Raw genomic sequence first — 16274 nt, 5'->3', positions numbered from 1 at the left:
ACCATTATTCCGTGGCCTGGTGGTGGTCATGTTTAGCATGCATGTACTAACAATGTGATCTTATAATTAAAATCCCAAATAATGAGCACTAAACTGCGTGTTCACTCACTCTTAGCAAATTGTGCGCACTGGTGGTAAAGTGTAAAAAGCGACTCAACTCGCTAATCGCGCCAAAAATACAGTCGGGGAATTTCCTCCCCCACCCGCACATCTGGTGACTGCGACTCCCATTGTTCTAAATAGGGAACTACAACAACAGAGGCAAAATGTTGCCATTTTCAAAGCACATGCCAATCGCCCTAACTGCTGTAGCTATAATTCTACACTGCCAGAAGATTATAAGAGAGGAAAGGGCGAAAACAGGCCAAAAAATGTGGATTAAGTCCCACATACGTACGACCAAGGCACATTTTTCAATCTTGTTCAATCAAGTTTAATTTCTTCAAAATGCATCTGGAGAAATTTGAGAGTCAGCTGTCCATAGTGGTGCCATTTATTCAACATGTGTATCTATGTGTGTGCTGTGTATGTATATGGATATATTTATGTGTAGATGTGTACTCTATGTACAGTATGTATTGTATATGTGGTTTATTTATTGCTTATTTACAAATGTGTTTTATAAGTGAATCATATAGAAATTTGGGTAATTAATTTCAGGTTGTGAGACTATACATAATATTCACATGACGTCACCGACCCAGCACACCTTTTGTGGGGCAAACGACCAGCGAGACAATGCAAGAAAATGCTAAGGAACGTTCGTGTTGCTTACTACAAGTTACTTTGATTCATTCATTTTGTTAATTTGTTCCGGATTTTCACAAACCGCTTCACAATGGTGCACACGTACCGTTCACGGGTGCAAAATTGGGCGAACAAAGATGTGAAATGAAACTTCTAGATAGTATTTACATGCCGTCATTTGCCCCACATTGTGTGCCGGTCCATGGAATGTCGAATGGGAACAACAAAGAAGTGTCCGGAATTACAAAGATACATCGAAAGGATTTCCAACCGACAAAGTCTACAAAAGTTCTGACCATTTTGATTAAGGTAAGTGTCATTGCAAGATGGTAAAAATGCTTTTACCATAATGGGATCGTAATATGTGAGCCGCTAGCCGTGGCTAGCTCTGGCTAAAAATGGATTTGTGGTCTAGATGTTCGATTTATGTTTGAGGAAGCTGTTGGTGACATTCATCAATAATAAAAGAACATTCGGTGTAAACACAATAGAAGCAAAGTTCACACCGCTGGAATGTTGCCCCAACATGAGAGGTGGACTCGCGATCCCGTGATGTCAGTGAATACTATGTATAGTTATACATATAAACACTCTTTCTACATATACCCTTAATATTAAAATTTGTATGTTGGTTAAATCAAATAAGACAAGAAGTGCATTGTACTGTAATGCGGTAGATGGAACACACCAGCGATATTGTTTGCTAATAAAACTATCTCAAGTATATGTATGTGTATAGTAGAATAATGTACTTAATCAAGAACAAGCCCAGTAATATGATACACATACATATATGCATACAGTGGAAACTTAATGCAAAACAAAATCGCTAGCCGTCGAGAGGAGATATGTGTTCCAACTACTGCGCTTGACTTGAATGAATACAAGTAATAAAAGCACTACTAACCGGTTGTACCAAGTGCTGATGATATTTCCACTATTGTGTGGCTTTACTTTAGTATTTGGTATTTCAAAACAGGTTTACATTTCTCATTTCGCCAGTACTACGCTAGGACCGCTTTGCATGCCGGTTTGTGGCTGCCTTTCAAACACGCTATGTATAGATGCAAAGATTTTTAAGTGTAGTTCATCATGGGTTTGATAAATTGCATTGCATGTGTGAAAGAAATCAATTTGACTATATGTGTCCCATAACGTGCAAAATTAACTGCATAGCAACTTGCGCATTCTTGGGTGCACCCAATTTAGTAGATTCCACAATTCCAATATCTTATCATACTTCTCTTAAAAATTATATTTAAAAAAATCTACAGCAAACAGCCTTAAAAAATGTATCCAATTCAAAATTATTCAGGCCGTGTCACACATACAGTATGCTAAAGCAGTGGGGGTGCTGCCGTCATGCAGTGTGAGGCAATTTTACCCACTCAGGATATTTGGGTTCAACTCTCCATTGGAACATCTCTATGTGGAGTTTGTAGTTTCCCCCCATTCTTATTTGACAGTTTTATCTGGGTTTTGACCAAACATATGTTGTTGTTTTTTGGCTTCATTGAAGACTTTTGGTTTATACAGAAGGTGCCATGGCATCCAGTCCAGAGCGTACCTTGCATCTCACACATGTTATGTAAATTCACCTTGTGATAATGGTAAAACAATTAGGACATTGGGACAGTTGAAATGGACAAGCAAAAACGCTCAGTTTTACCTATCCATACACCAACTGTGAAGTATTTCCTCTTGCTATAGTCCAAAACTGTGTCTCCTTACTAAAAGCAATAATGGAGACAAAATTTGCCTTTTGAAACTATGTGAGGACATGGACTAATTGTGATGGTCTGCTCTGAAGAACCGTGTCATGGTTGAGATAAAATCGCAATGCATCGCTTCAAACATCATTATAATCGGAGAAGTCTGCCAAATACAATCAAATCCTATTTTACTGTAATTGGAGTAATTGGCTTCGTAATTGGAATGAAACATGTCGCATTGGGAGTAGCTTAAATATACGTATCATGAATGCATCATCAGCAGTTTATCGAGATACATATAGTATGACATCAGCCTCAGTGATGGAGAGTTACATCCCTAATTCCCACAACCATCGGTGTACTCGCAGCTTGTCTTGGAAAATTCACACAATTATTAAAATTCTCTCAGTATAGTGAATGAAAATGTAGCCTAACGCAAAAGTCTTGCTGCATTGCGCTGCACTACACACATGCCAAAAGATGAACTCTTCAAAGGTAATGGAGTGAGAGGAACTTGACACTCCCATTAGGCCTCTACTGGAAAGTGCAGTATTTGATCAGGAGCTGGAAATAAAGAAAAGATGAACAGAAACTAGATCCCACATGACTTATTTTCCTACAGGCTCTCAGCCTTAAGTGTCCCTCAGACTTAATAAAGCTCTTGGATTTTCATTTTATCACAGAAAATAGACTAGCCAAAAATAAAATCAGCAGGTTTTGCCCTAATGGAGCAAAGTAATGGTGAGGTGAAACGAAATGTCCATAGTAATACTATCAAAATGAAAGCATATTCACTTCTGGAGTTTTCAGAGAATCAATTCAAACCGAATATTGGCCTTTTTCCACAGACTTTATTTCATCATGGATCCAACAAATACAGCACTTTGGCAGTAGCCTGTCACCTTGGGTGATACCAACACAGTCTTTCCACCCGCTCAAGTTACAGTATTCTCTAACCCATACGGAACCTCTAGCGCCAACCTATAACTCTTATTTTATTTCCGCACTTTATACATTAGAGGTAAATTACACACATCCCACTAGATAAGATGAGTCCACTTTTACACCCAGGTGTTACATTGCAAGGTTAGGTCATTTAGATGACTATGACCTTTGATGGCTCCATCTTCAATGAAAATGATCTGGTGATCTCCCCATTGACATGCACACGGATGCCCTTGTACTGTACATCCCACACCGTGGCAATAAGGCCGGAGCAATTCACGTGGGAGACATTATGGAAATATTCATTGGAGAATTACAAATTATAACTAGAAAAATTCCCGCGGAAATTTTGAATGGGCCTGCTAACTCTTGCAACTCTTTTCAATGAGCTGAACAGTTTAAAATTTCAACCGTTGAAATCGCTCAAGAAATGTGCAAGTTAACCATAATCAAGATCAAATAAAGTATCTTACTGTCCCTTTAAGAAATATGCACATTCACGCACACACATTTGATTTTAACCAACATTTCAATGAGCTGAACAGTTTAAAATTTAAACCATTGAAATCGCTCAAGAAATGTAAAAGTTAACCATAATCAAGATCAAATAAAGTATCTTACTGTCCCTTTAAGAAATATGCACATTCACGCACACACATTTGATTTTAACCAACATTTCAATGAGCTGAACAGTTTAAAATTCAAACCATTGAAATCGGTCAAGAAATGTGGAATCTACCATAATTAACAGTATCTCGCTGCCCCTTTACAAAACATGCACATTCACGCACACACATTTGATTTTAAGTTGTGAGGAGACGTCACGCACCAACACTCCATTGATTTGTATAGGATTACGCTCACCTCAAACAAAAGCCTCTCGCGACTTAACGGTTGAAGATGCAGATTCCAGAAATGGCTCGTTAGAACGGCAAGGGTTTGGGGAACGCGAGCATGTTCTCAGTTTTTTAATCGGATGAAAAATGACCAAATGAGAGCAGGTTGAAAACTTATGATTGATCGAAAATGAAGAGGCAAAAACGGCGAAAATTACATTGAAAAGAGATCAAAAATGTGCGACTTCTCCTCGCTTAAAGTGAAAATAAAGGTACTAAATGACACCTTAGCCAAATAAAACTTAGTTCTTCAGAAAGCAGAGGCTTGTGGCTACAAAATGTGCGAATTTGATGTCTAGTGAGCAAAGATTGTGGCCATGGTGACGAGTTGAAGTGAAACTTTTGGAAATATATTTTTTGGTTCCCACCACTCAGACCTTAATTAGTCACGCTCTAACTGATGCAAGAAAGGCGACTTTTACCCCTTTGCTCACTGTCTTTGAACCCGCACAGGGGGGAGAGCTTTCATTCCTTAATTTTTTTTTTGACACTGAGCTAAAGATGACAAAAATTCCAACAAAATGAGCTAAAATTCATATCGGTCGGTTAACGTATGCGCGCGCAGCGTGTCTTTGAAAAAGGTGCTTGATTGGAGTTGATCTCTTTCGGATTCCCATTCATTCCTATGGGACTTTATTTGGGAGTTTTTTGGGAATAGCGTCGCCATGGTAACTGGGAATTCTTATAAAAATAATAGCGCAGCGAGTCAGAGCGAGCCGCATCGTTTGATACCTCTTTTGTCCCGGTGCGATCTACGGTTCGGGCCGCATTTTTGCGGAAAAGTCGCTGGAAGATAATATAAAAACTAGAAAAATTCCCGCGGAAATTTTGAATGGGCCTGCTAACTCTTGCAACTCTTTTCAATGAGCTGAACAGTTTAAAATTTCAACCGTTGAAATCGCTCAAGAAATGTGCAAGTTAACCATAATCTACTAAAAGTATTACTGCCCCTTTAAGAAACATGCACATTCACGCGCATACATTTGATTTTAACTAACATTTCAATGAGCTGAACAGTTTAAAAATTCAACCATTGAAATCGCTCAAGAAATGTGCAAGTTAACCATAATCAAGATCAAATAAAGTATCTTACTGTCCCTTTAAGAAATATGCACATTCACGCACACACATTTGATTTTAAGTAACATTTCAATGAGCTGAACAGTTTAAAATTCAAACCATTGAAATCGGTCAAGAAATGTGGAATCTACCATAATTAACAGCATCTCACTGCCCCTTTACAAAACATGCACATTCACGCACACACATTTGATTTTAAGTTGTGAGGAGACGTCACGCACCAACACTCCATTGATTTGTATAGGATTACGCTCACCTCAAACAAAAGCCTCTCGCGACTTAACGGTTGAAGATGCAGATTCCAGAAATGGCTCGTTAGAACGGCAAGGGTTTGGGGAACGCGAGCATGTTCTCAGATTTTTAATCGGATGAAAAATGACCAAATGAGAGCAGGTTGAAAACTTATGATTGATCGAAAATGAAGAGGCAAAAACGGCGAAAATTACATTGAAAAGAGATCAAAAATGTGCGACTTCTCCTCGCTTAAAGTGAAAATAAAGGTACTAAATGACACCTTAGCCAAATAAAACTTAGTTCTTCAGAAAGCAGAGGCTTGTGGCTACAAAATGTGCGAATTTGATGTCTAGTGAGCAAAGATTGTGGCCATGGTGACGAGTTGAAGTGAAACTTTTGGAAATATATTTTTTGGTTCCCGTCACTGAAGCCTTAATTGCATATCAGAGTGGCGATTACACTCACTGTCTTTGAACCCGCACAGGGGGAAGAGCTTTCATTCCTTAATATTTTTTTTGACACTGAGCTAAAGATGGGAAAAATTCCAACAAAATGAGCTAAAATTCATATCAATCGGTTAACGTATGCACGCGCAGCGTCTCTTTGAAAAAGGTGCTTGATGTGTGATTTTGTCTTTCCTTTTCCCATTCATTCCTATGGGACTTTATTTGGGAGTTTTTTGGGAATAGCGTCGCCATGGTAACTGGGAATTCTTATAAAAATAATAGCGCACCGAGTCAGATCGAGCCGCATCGTTTGATACCTCATTTGTCCCGGTGCGATCTACGGTACGGGCCGCATTTTAGCAGAAAAAAACGCGGAAGATTAAAAAATAAGAAAAATAACTAGAAAAATTCCCGCGGAAATTTTGAATGGGCCTGCTAACTCTTTTCAATGAGCTGAACAGTTTAAAATTTCAACCGTTGAAATCGCTCAAGAAATGTGGAAGTTATAATCAACTAAAAGTATTACTGCCCCTTTAAGAAACATGCACATTCACGCACACACATTTTATTTTAACCAACATTTCAATGAGCTGAACAGTTTAAAATTTAAACCATTGAAATCGCTCAAGAAATGTGCAAGTTAACCAAAATCAACAGTATGTTACTGCCCCTTTAAGAAACATGCACATTCACGCACACACATTTGATTTTAAGTAACATTTCAATGAGCTGAACAGTTTAAAATTCAAACCATTGAAATCGGTCAAGAAATGTGCAAGTTAACCAAAATCAACAGTATCTCACTGCCCCTTTACAAAACATGCACATTCACGCACACACATTTGATTTTAAGTTGTGAGGAGACGTCACGCACCAACACTCCATTGGATTGTATAGGATTACGCTCACCTCAAACAAAAGCCTCTCGCGACTTAACGGTTGAAGATGCAGATTCCAGAAATGGCTCGTTAGAACGGCAAGGGTTTGGGGAACGCGAGCATGTTCTCAGTTTTTTAATCGGATGAAAAATGACCAAATGAGAGCAGGTTGAAAACTTATGATTGATCGAAAATGAAGAGGCAAAAAGGGCGAAAATTACATTGAAAAGAGATCAAAAATGTGCGACTTCTCCTCGCTTAAAGTGAAAATAAAGGTACTAAATGACACCTTAGCCAAATAAAACTTAGTTCTTCAGAAAGCAGAGGCTTGTGGCTACAAAATGTGCGAATTTGATGTCTAGTGAGCAAAGATTGTGGCCATGGTGACGAGTTGAAGTGAAACTTGAAATCTATTTTTTCTCTGTCTACACTCTGATTCTTAATTGGTCCGCTCTAGCTCATGCAATACACACACATGGGATAAAGGATATTTCACTCACTGTCTTTGAACCCGCACAGGGGGGAGAGCTTTCATTCCTTAATTTTTTTTTTGACACAGAGCTAAAGATGACAAAAATTCCAACAAAATGAGCTAAAATTCATATCGGTCGGTTAACGTATGCGCGCGCAGCGTGTCTTGGAAAAAGGTGCTTGATTGGAGTTGATGTCTTCCGGTTTCCCATTCATTCCTATGGGATTTTTTGGGGGAGTTTTTTGGGAATAGCGTCGCCATGGTAACTGGGAATTCTTATAAAAATAATAGCGCAGCGAGTCAGAGCGAGCCGCATCGTTTGATACCTCATTTGTCCCGGTGCGATCTACGGTTCGGGCCGCATTTTTGCGGAAAAGTCGTGGAATAATAAAAAATAATAAACCCTTTTTTCTAGGATAGTAATATGTGCCTGCTTGCTCCGCAAGCAGCAGCTTCGCTGCTGCTTGCTCCGCTTAGCAGGCCCATAATAAACCCTTTTTCTAGGATAGTAATATGTGCCTGCTTGCTCCGCAAGCAGCAGCTTCGCTGCTGCTTGCTCCGCTTAGCAGGCCCATAACTAGAAAAATTCCCGCGGAAATTTTGAATGGGCCTGCTAACTCTTGCAACTCTTTTCAATGAGCAGTTTAAAATTTCAACCGTTGAAATCGCTCAAGAAATGTGGAAGTTATAATCAACTAAAAGTATTACTGCCCCTTTAAGAAACATGCACATTCACGCACATACATTTGATTTTAACTAACATTTCAATGAGCTGAACAGTTTAAAATTTAAACCATTGAAATCGCTCAAGAAATGTGCAAGTTAACCATAATCAAGATCAAATAAAGTATCTTACTGCCCCTTTAAGAAACATGCACATTCACGCACACACATTTGATTTTAAGTAACATTTCAATGAGCTGAACAGTTTAAAATTCAAACCATTGAAATCGGTCAAGAAATGTGGAATCTACCATAACTAACAGTATCTCACTGCCCCTTTACAAAACATGCACATTCACGCACACACATTTGATTTTAAGTTGTGAGGAGACGTCACGCACCAACACTCCATTGATTTGTATAGGATTACGCTCACCTCAAACAAAAGCCTCTCGCGACTTAACGGTTGAAGATGCAGATTCCAGAAAAGGCTCGTTAGAACGGCAAGGGTTTGGGGAACGCGAGCATGTTCTCAGTTTTTTAATCGGATGAAAAATGACCAAATGAGAGCAGGTTGAAAACTTATGATTGATCGAAAATGAAGAGGCAAAAACGGCGAAAATTACATTGAAAAGAGATCAAAAATGTGCGACTTCTCCTCGCTTAAAGTGAAAATAAAGGTACTAAATGACACCTTAGCCAAATAAAAGTTAGTTTTTCAGAAAGCAGAGGCTTGTGGCTACAAAATGTGCGAATTTGATGTCTAGTGAGCAAAGATTGTGGCCATGGTGACGAGTTGAAGTGAAACTTGAAATCAATTTTTTTCTCTGTCTTCACTCTGTTTCTTAATTGGTCCGCTCTAGCTCATGCAATACACACACATGGGATAAAGGATATTTCACTCACTGTCTTTGAACCCGCACAGGGGGGAGAGCTTTCATTCCTTAAATTTTTTTTTGACACTGAGCTAAAGATGACAAAAATTCCAACAAAATGAGCTAAAATTCATAACGGTCGGTTAACGTATGCGCGCGCAGCGTGTCTTTGAAAAAGGGGCTTGATTGGAGTTGATCTCTTTCGGATTCCCATTCATTCCTATGGGACTTTATTTGGGAGTTTTTTGGGAATAGCGTCGCCATGGTAACTGGGAATTCTTAGAAAAATAATAGCGCAGCGAGTCAGAGCGAGCCGCATCGTTTGATACCTCTTTTGTCCCGGTGCGATGTACGGTTCGGGCCGCATTTTTGCGGAAAAGTCGGTGGAAGATAATATATGGAAGAAAAATAACTAGAAAAATTCCCGCGGAAATTTTGAATGGGCCTGCTAACTCTTTTCAATGAGCTGAACAGTTTAAACTTTCAACCATTGAAATCGCTCAAGAAATGTGGAAGTTATAATCAACTAAAAGTATTACTGGCCCTTTAAGAAACATGCACATTGACGCACATACATTTGATTTTAACTAACATTTCAATGAGCTGAACAGTTTAAAATTTCAACCATTGAAATCGCTCAAGAAATGTAAAAGTTAACCATAATCAAGATCAAATAAAGTATCTTACTGTCCCTTTAAGAAATATGCACATTCACGCACACACATTAGATTTTAACTAACATTTCAATGAGCTGAACAGTTTAAAATTTAAACCGTTGAAATCGCTCAAGAAATGTGCAAGTTAACCATAATCAAGATCAAATAAAGTATCTTACTGCCCCTTTAAGAAACATGCACATTCACGCACACACATTTGATTTTAAGTAACATTTCAATGAGCTGAACAGTTTAAAATTCAAACCATTGAAATCGGTCAAGAAATGTGGAATCTACCATAATTAACAGTATCTCACTGCCCCTTTACAAAACATGCACATTCACGCACACACATTTGATTTTAAGTTGTGAGGAGACGTCACGCACCAACACTCCATTGATTTGTATAGGATTACGCTCACCTCAAACAAAAGCCTCTCGCGACTTAACGGTTGAAGATGCAGATTCCAGAAATGGCTCGTTAGAACGGCAAGGGTTTGGGGAACGCGAGCATGTTCTCAGTTTTTTAATCGGATGAAAAATGACCAAATGAGAGCAGGTTGAAAACTTATGATTGATCGAAAATGAAGAGGCAAAAACGGCGAAAATTACATTGAAAAGAGATCAAAAATGTGCGACTTCTCCTCGCTTAAAGTGAAAATAAAGGTACTAAATGACACCTTAGCCAAATAAAAGTTAGTTTTTCAGAAAGCAGAGGCTTGTGGCTACAAAATGTGCGAATTTGATGTCTAGTGAGCAAAGATTGTGGCCATGGTGACGAGTTGAAGTGAAACTTGAAATCAATTTTTTTCTCTGTCTTCACTCTGTTTCTTAATTGGTCCGCTCTAGCTCATGCAATACACACACATGGGATAAAGGATATTTCACTCACTGTCTTTGAACCCGCACAGGGGGGAGAGCTTTCATTCCTTAAATTTTTTTTTGACACTGAGCTAAAGATGACAAAAATTCCAACAAAATGAGCTAAAATTCATAACGGTCGGTTAACGTATGCGCGCGCAGCGTGTCTTTGAAAAAGGGGCTTGATTGGAGTTGATCTCTTTCGGATTCCCATTCATTCCTATGGGACTTTATTTGGGAGTTTTTTGGGAATAGCGTCGCCATGGTAACTGGGAATTCTTAGAAAAATAATAGCGCAGCGAGTCAGAGCGAGCCGCATCGTTTGATACCTCTTTTGTCCCGGTGCGATGTACGGTTCGGGCCGCATTTTTGCGGAAAAGTCGGTGGAAGATAATATATGGAAGAAAAATAACTAGAAAAATTCCCGCGGAAATTTTGAATGGGCCTGCTAACTCTTTTCAATGAGCTGAACAGTTTAAACTTTCAACCATTGAAATCGCTCAAGAAATGTGGAAGTTATAATCAACTAAAAGTATTACTGGCCCTTTAAGAAACATGCACATTGACGCACATACATTTGATTTTAACTAACATTTCAATGAGCTGAACAGTTTAAAATTTCAACCATTGAAATCGCTCAAGAAATGTAAAAGTTAACCATAATCAAGATCAAATAAAGTATCTTACTGTCCCTTTAAGAAATATGCACATTCACGCACACACATTAGATTTTAACTAACATTTCAATGAGCTGAACAGTTTAAAATTTAAACCGTTGAAATCGCTCAAGAAATGTGCAAGTTAACCATAATCAAGATCAAATAAAGTATCTTACTGCCCCTTTAAGAAACATGCACATTCACGCACACACATTTGATTTTAAGTAACATTTCAATGAGCTGAACAGTTTAAAATTCAAACCATTGAAATCGGTCAAGAAATGTGGAATCTACCATAATTAACAGTATCTCACTGCCCCTTTACAAAACATGCACATTCACGCACACACATTTGATTTTAAGTTGTGAGGAGACGTCACGCACCAACACTCCATTGATTTGTATAGGATTACGCTCACCTCAAACAAAAGCCTCTCGCGACTTAACGGTTGAAGATGCAGATTCCAGAAATGGCTCGTTAGAACGGCAAGGGTTTGGGGAACGCGAGCATGTTCTCAGTTTTTTAATCGGATGAAAAATGACCAAATGAGAGCAGGTTCAAAACTTATGATTGATCGAAAATGAAGAGGGAAAAACGGCGAAAATTACATTGAAAAGAGATCAAAAATGTGCGACTTCTCCTCGCTTAAAGTGAAAATAAAGGTACTAAATGACACCGTAGCCAAATAAAACTTAGTTCTTCAGAAAGCAGAGGCTTGTGGCTACAAAATGTGCGAATTTGATGTCTAGTGAGCAAAGATTGTGGCCATGGTGACGAGTTGAAGTGAAACTTTTGGAAATATATTTTTTGGTTCCCACCACTCAGACCTTAATTAGTCACGCTCTAACTGATGCAAGAAAGGCGACTTTTACCCCTTTGCTCACTGTCTTTGAACCCGCACAGGGGGGAGAGCTTTCATTCCTTAAATTTTTTTTTGACACTGAGCTAAAGATGACAAAAATTCCAACAAAATGAGCTAAAATTCATATCGGTCGGTTAACGTATGCGCGCGCAGCGTGTCTTGGAAAAAGGTGCTTGATTTGATGTGATCATTTTCGGATTCCCATTCATTCCTATGGGACTTTTTGGGGGACATTTTGGGGAATTGTGTCGCCGTGGTAACTGGGAATTCTTATAAAAATAATAGCGCAGCGAGTCAAATCGAGCCGCATCGTTTGATACCTTATTTGTCGCGGTGCGATCTACGGTACGGCCCCTATTCTTGCGGAAAAGTCGCTGGAAGATAATATAAAAAGAAAAAAAATAAACCCCTTTTCTAGGATAGTAATATGTGCCTGCTTGCTCCGCAAGCAGCAGCTTCGCTGCTGCTTGCTCCGCTTAGCAGGCCCATAATAAACCCTTTTCTAGGGTGGATAGTAATATGTGCCTGCTTGCTCCGCAAGCAGCAGCTTTGCTGCTGCTTGCTCCGCTTAGCAGGCCCATAATAATATTAAACCCTTTTCTAGGGTGGATAGTAATATGTGCCTGCTTGCTCCGCAAGCAGCAGCTTCGCTGCTGCTTGCTCCGCTTAGCAGGCCCATAATTAAAAAGGTAAGGCCACATTTCTCCGTCTTAGCTAGGGAGGGAGCGTACATGGATTAGGTCCAGAAACTAAAGGGGAGTTTTGAAAGGAAAAACTAAGAATATGCACTTGATTTTCACCGCATCTGTTCTCCTGCTGCTGTTATAATAATGGCGGATACTTTGCTTTTAAAGACGTAATTAGATCAAATAAAGTGAGAGGGAAAAAAGTCCCAAGTGTTCTGGTATGTAACTAATTATTCTGGAGAAGACAGATGCTAAATTGTGTATGCCCATCAACCTTTCAGCCTTTCTGAAGATTTATTGTTCATGTAAATCATCAATAAAATATTTTCTTGTTGGGAGAAAATGTTACATCTGTTTGGCACATCGTTTACTCTGGATTGCACGAAGAAAAGCACGACAATCTGACCTACGGAGTGGACGCAATGTATATAGGCAACACGTCATTTGCAGAGTATGCAATTGAATGGTAACTTTTGTTCAAAAGCAAACTACAATGTTGCTCAATAATGTTTTGATCAAAATAACTTCATTTGCCATAATTTATGTTTTTGAAGTACATGCATGTGTGTCATCCTTAGATGTACTCTTTAGTGAATAAGTTAAATCAGTCAAGCAGCACTAAGTGTCATAAGGATCACGGACAAGGCGATGCTGGTGGCCGAGGTGAGGCCAGCAGCCACCAGGACGGTCGCGTCTCCAGTCGCCCCTAGCGACCATCACATCGGCATGCTCCGGAACAGACAGGCCTGCTCGCACAACAGATGGAACTAATGATGCGAAACAAAAGAGATCATCTCACCGTAGTCCTCCAGGAAGCCACAAAGAGAGGTTCAGAAGTTTGAATGATGGGATGGCAAGGACTGGATTTACAGCGGGGGCTTTTTTTCTTTAGTTTTTTTGTTTTTGTTTTTTAACAAGAAAAGGCATTCAAAGTATTTCAATGAGACAGATGTACAAAAAACAAATGTACAAAAAAATGATTGTCAGCATTTACAGTGTGCTGCTGGCCACCATTTGATTGCATTCCACCATCAATTATAATACAGGTAAAAAAATAAAAATAAACAAACAATATGACATCATTCAAGTCAACATTTTGAAATCTCAAGTATGATGAACACAAAATCTTGACATGATCTAAATCATACGGTGATCGCTGTTAAAACAGCAGTTGGACAAAAATAATTCTAGTGTATCCCACAGATTCTCCCAGTGGAACAAAAACAAACTGAACATGAACTTGAAAATTAAATATACTGTCATTTATTCATCTCAAAACCTTGAGTCAGTTGGAATAAAAATGGCATTTACTGTATGCCAGTTGTGTTAATTTTAACGGAAACTAAACTAAAATATTTTTGTCAATGCACATTTTCACTGGACAAAAACTAGACTAGACGACACTAAAACCGCCATTAATAAACAATGACTGGAACTAAATCAGCATGTATTTTCGTTGACGAATGACTGACCAGACTGAGCTAATTTCTATGGACATTTTGGCTCCACTTGTTGATATAATTGTGTGTGAAGTTAAATTTCTGCTAACTAAGATACGTAATACTGGTCAGGCAATTAAGGTTTTAGTTGAATTGGAAGTTTAGTTAAAGCAGACAGAAGTAGGAGCTAATCTAGGAGCTGCAACTGAACTATTGTTAACACAAATCACCTGGGCGGCTAAACACGGATGCAACCTAAAACTAAATAAACTACAACAATTCAGCTACATGACATAAAATAATATGCCATAATTCAAAAATTTTCTGACACTAGAATAAAATGTTGACAGTTTTTGTTGACTAAAACGAGATAAAATTACCACTATACGCCAGTGCTTCATACAGTTTGTGCATCATCCTTTGGGTTGGCTTGTACCAGAGTTGTAAGCAAACTGCTGGGTCCTGAACTGACAAAAAAACAAATCAAATTTGATCGGAGGACATTTGCATATCCTGAGGGATAGGATTAGATTTAGAGGTCATCTCTTATGAGCCGGTCGTCTGCAGAGAGCGATGTAATGTTTCTTTGTCAATCGAAAGCAGTCTGTTTTCCAAGTCAGACAGTCACCGAGATGAAGAGCAGCGCGAAACCGAGTGTGTGAACGGAGAGGAGAGCCAAACACCTTGGGATGGGATTTAACCAGGATGGCGCCTCATCCCATGCCCATCCACAGATGAAGAGGATCCCTGGGAAAAGTTCAGCTCCGACACCGACGCAAACAGCAGAGCAAGGCCTGTATTAGAGTCAGGTTAGCCGAGATAACCCTATCAGCACGATCCCTGGGGGCAGCACATGCAGGCCTTACTGGCAAGTAAAGCTACAGTTCCTTGACTCCTTGGTACATTAGCTCTTAGATTACAATGACCTTCATTATATCAGCTACCCTTATTACAACGTGTGCAAGGCTTCTTTCCCTTGGGTGAAGCGCAGTGAGTGAAAGCATCAAGGAAAGCAGTGAGAATCACAAGAGTGCATTAAGTGGAGAATACCGCAGCTTAAACTTGAAGTGTAAAGTATCATTTACACCTGTCAAACAAAGTGTTTGAAAATGATGTCCCTTGGAGTGGTTTGTGGAGGGCCCCCCCACGTCTGGATTTGCCTCGAGTCACATCCACTTTTTGAAAACTACAAAATGTGTCCAGGATTTGTTTGATATTTTTGATATTTATAGCAATTGAAAACTAATGATAAACATTCTCTACTTCTGTATCATGCCTTTTAAATTCTGCCTTCCTGCATGGTATAACTGTATTGTGATTGGCCAGTATTTTAGACACTTTATTATACAGTAGCAGCACCATTGACTGGCCGTGATGTCTCCGTTGACTCAGTCATAACTGTATTGCCAAATAAGATGCTAAACTACAGTATATGGAATATTTATTATATGTTTGGAGAAGTACTGTACATCTCTAGGTGTATTTTCTAAATAAAGTATTAGTCTGTAAAAAGGAGAATGTGCCTCCTCAAGCAAAATCACCTATAATTACATAAAAATAAAGCACCTGTTTTCCCCCGCAGTTTTGAACTCCTTAAAAGAACTTTAAAAAACTAACTAAAAGAAACATTAGTGGGAAAAAAATGTTTTTTTCTCATATTGTTCATATGAGTAAAACACACACACGCACAAATTATACTGTATACAGCAGTATAGCCAAGAGTATTGCCAATGACAGTATTAAAAAAAAACAAAATAAAACTGTAACTTCATTATAGATTTATAATGAGCAGCAGTGCCAAAAACAAGTCCCACAGCAAGACAAACAGGCACCTGCTGAATGCTCTCTGCTCATGGGTTTTCATAGCTTAATTAATCCAGGCCTTAGGGTATCATGACTGGTGCATGCTGCTTGCGTGCATGTTGGAGACAATTATGTTGTTTCACAAAACAGGGGTGCAAGTTCAAACCATAACAGACCAACCAGTAGTTCACATAAGAGGCAGCATTTTGGCTTTGGTGAAAGAAATGTCACTGACCTAATAATGTCTTCTTAATAGTCATATTATACAAATTACTTGATATTTGACTGATTAAATGCAGTCAGAACAAGTATTTAGTCTTCTAAAGACATGTTAAATGGACATATGGACTAAAAAAAAA

At 38.9% G+C, this 16274-nt stretch overlaps 1 protein-coding gene across 1 annotated transcript in view; it reads right to left on the bottom strand.

The window, feature by feature from the left end:
• casz1 (castor zinc finger 1) overlaps nt 1–16274 on the bottom strand; it is a 212956-nt gene that overhangs the window by 163182 nt on the left and 33500 nt on the right. The gene's annotated exons all lie outside the window — the stretch shown is intronic.

The sequence above is a fragment of the Leptonotus elevatus genome, chromosome 2 (genome assembly GCF_054856555.1).
Source record: "Leptonotus elevatus isolate MCC_2025b chromosome 2, RoL_Lele_1.0, whole genome shotgun sequence".
Classification (NCBI taxonomy): Eukaryota; Metazoa; Chordata; class Actinopteri; order Syngnathiformes; family Syngnathidae; genus Leptonotus; species Leptonotus elevatus.
This window is presented reverse-complemented; position numbering and strand designations above follow the sequence as displayed.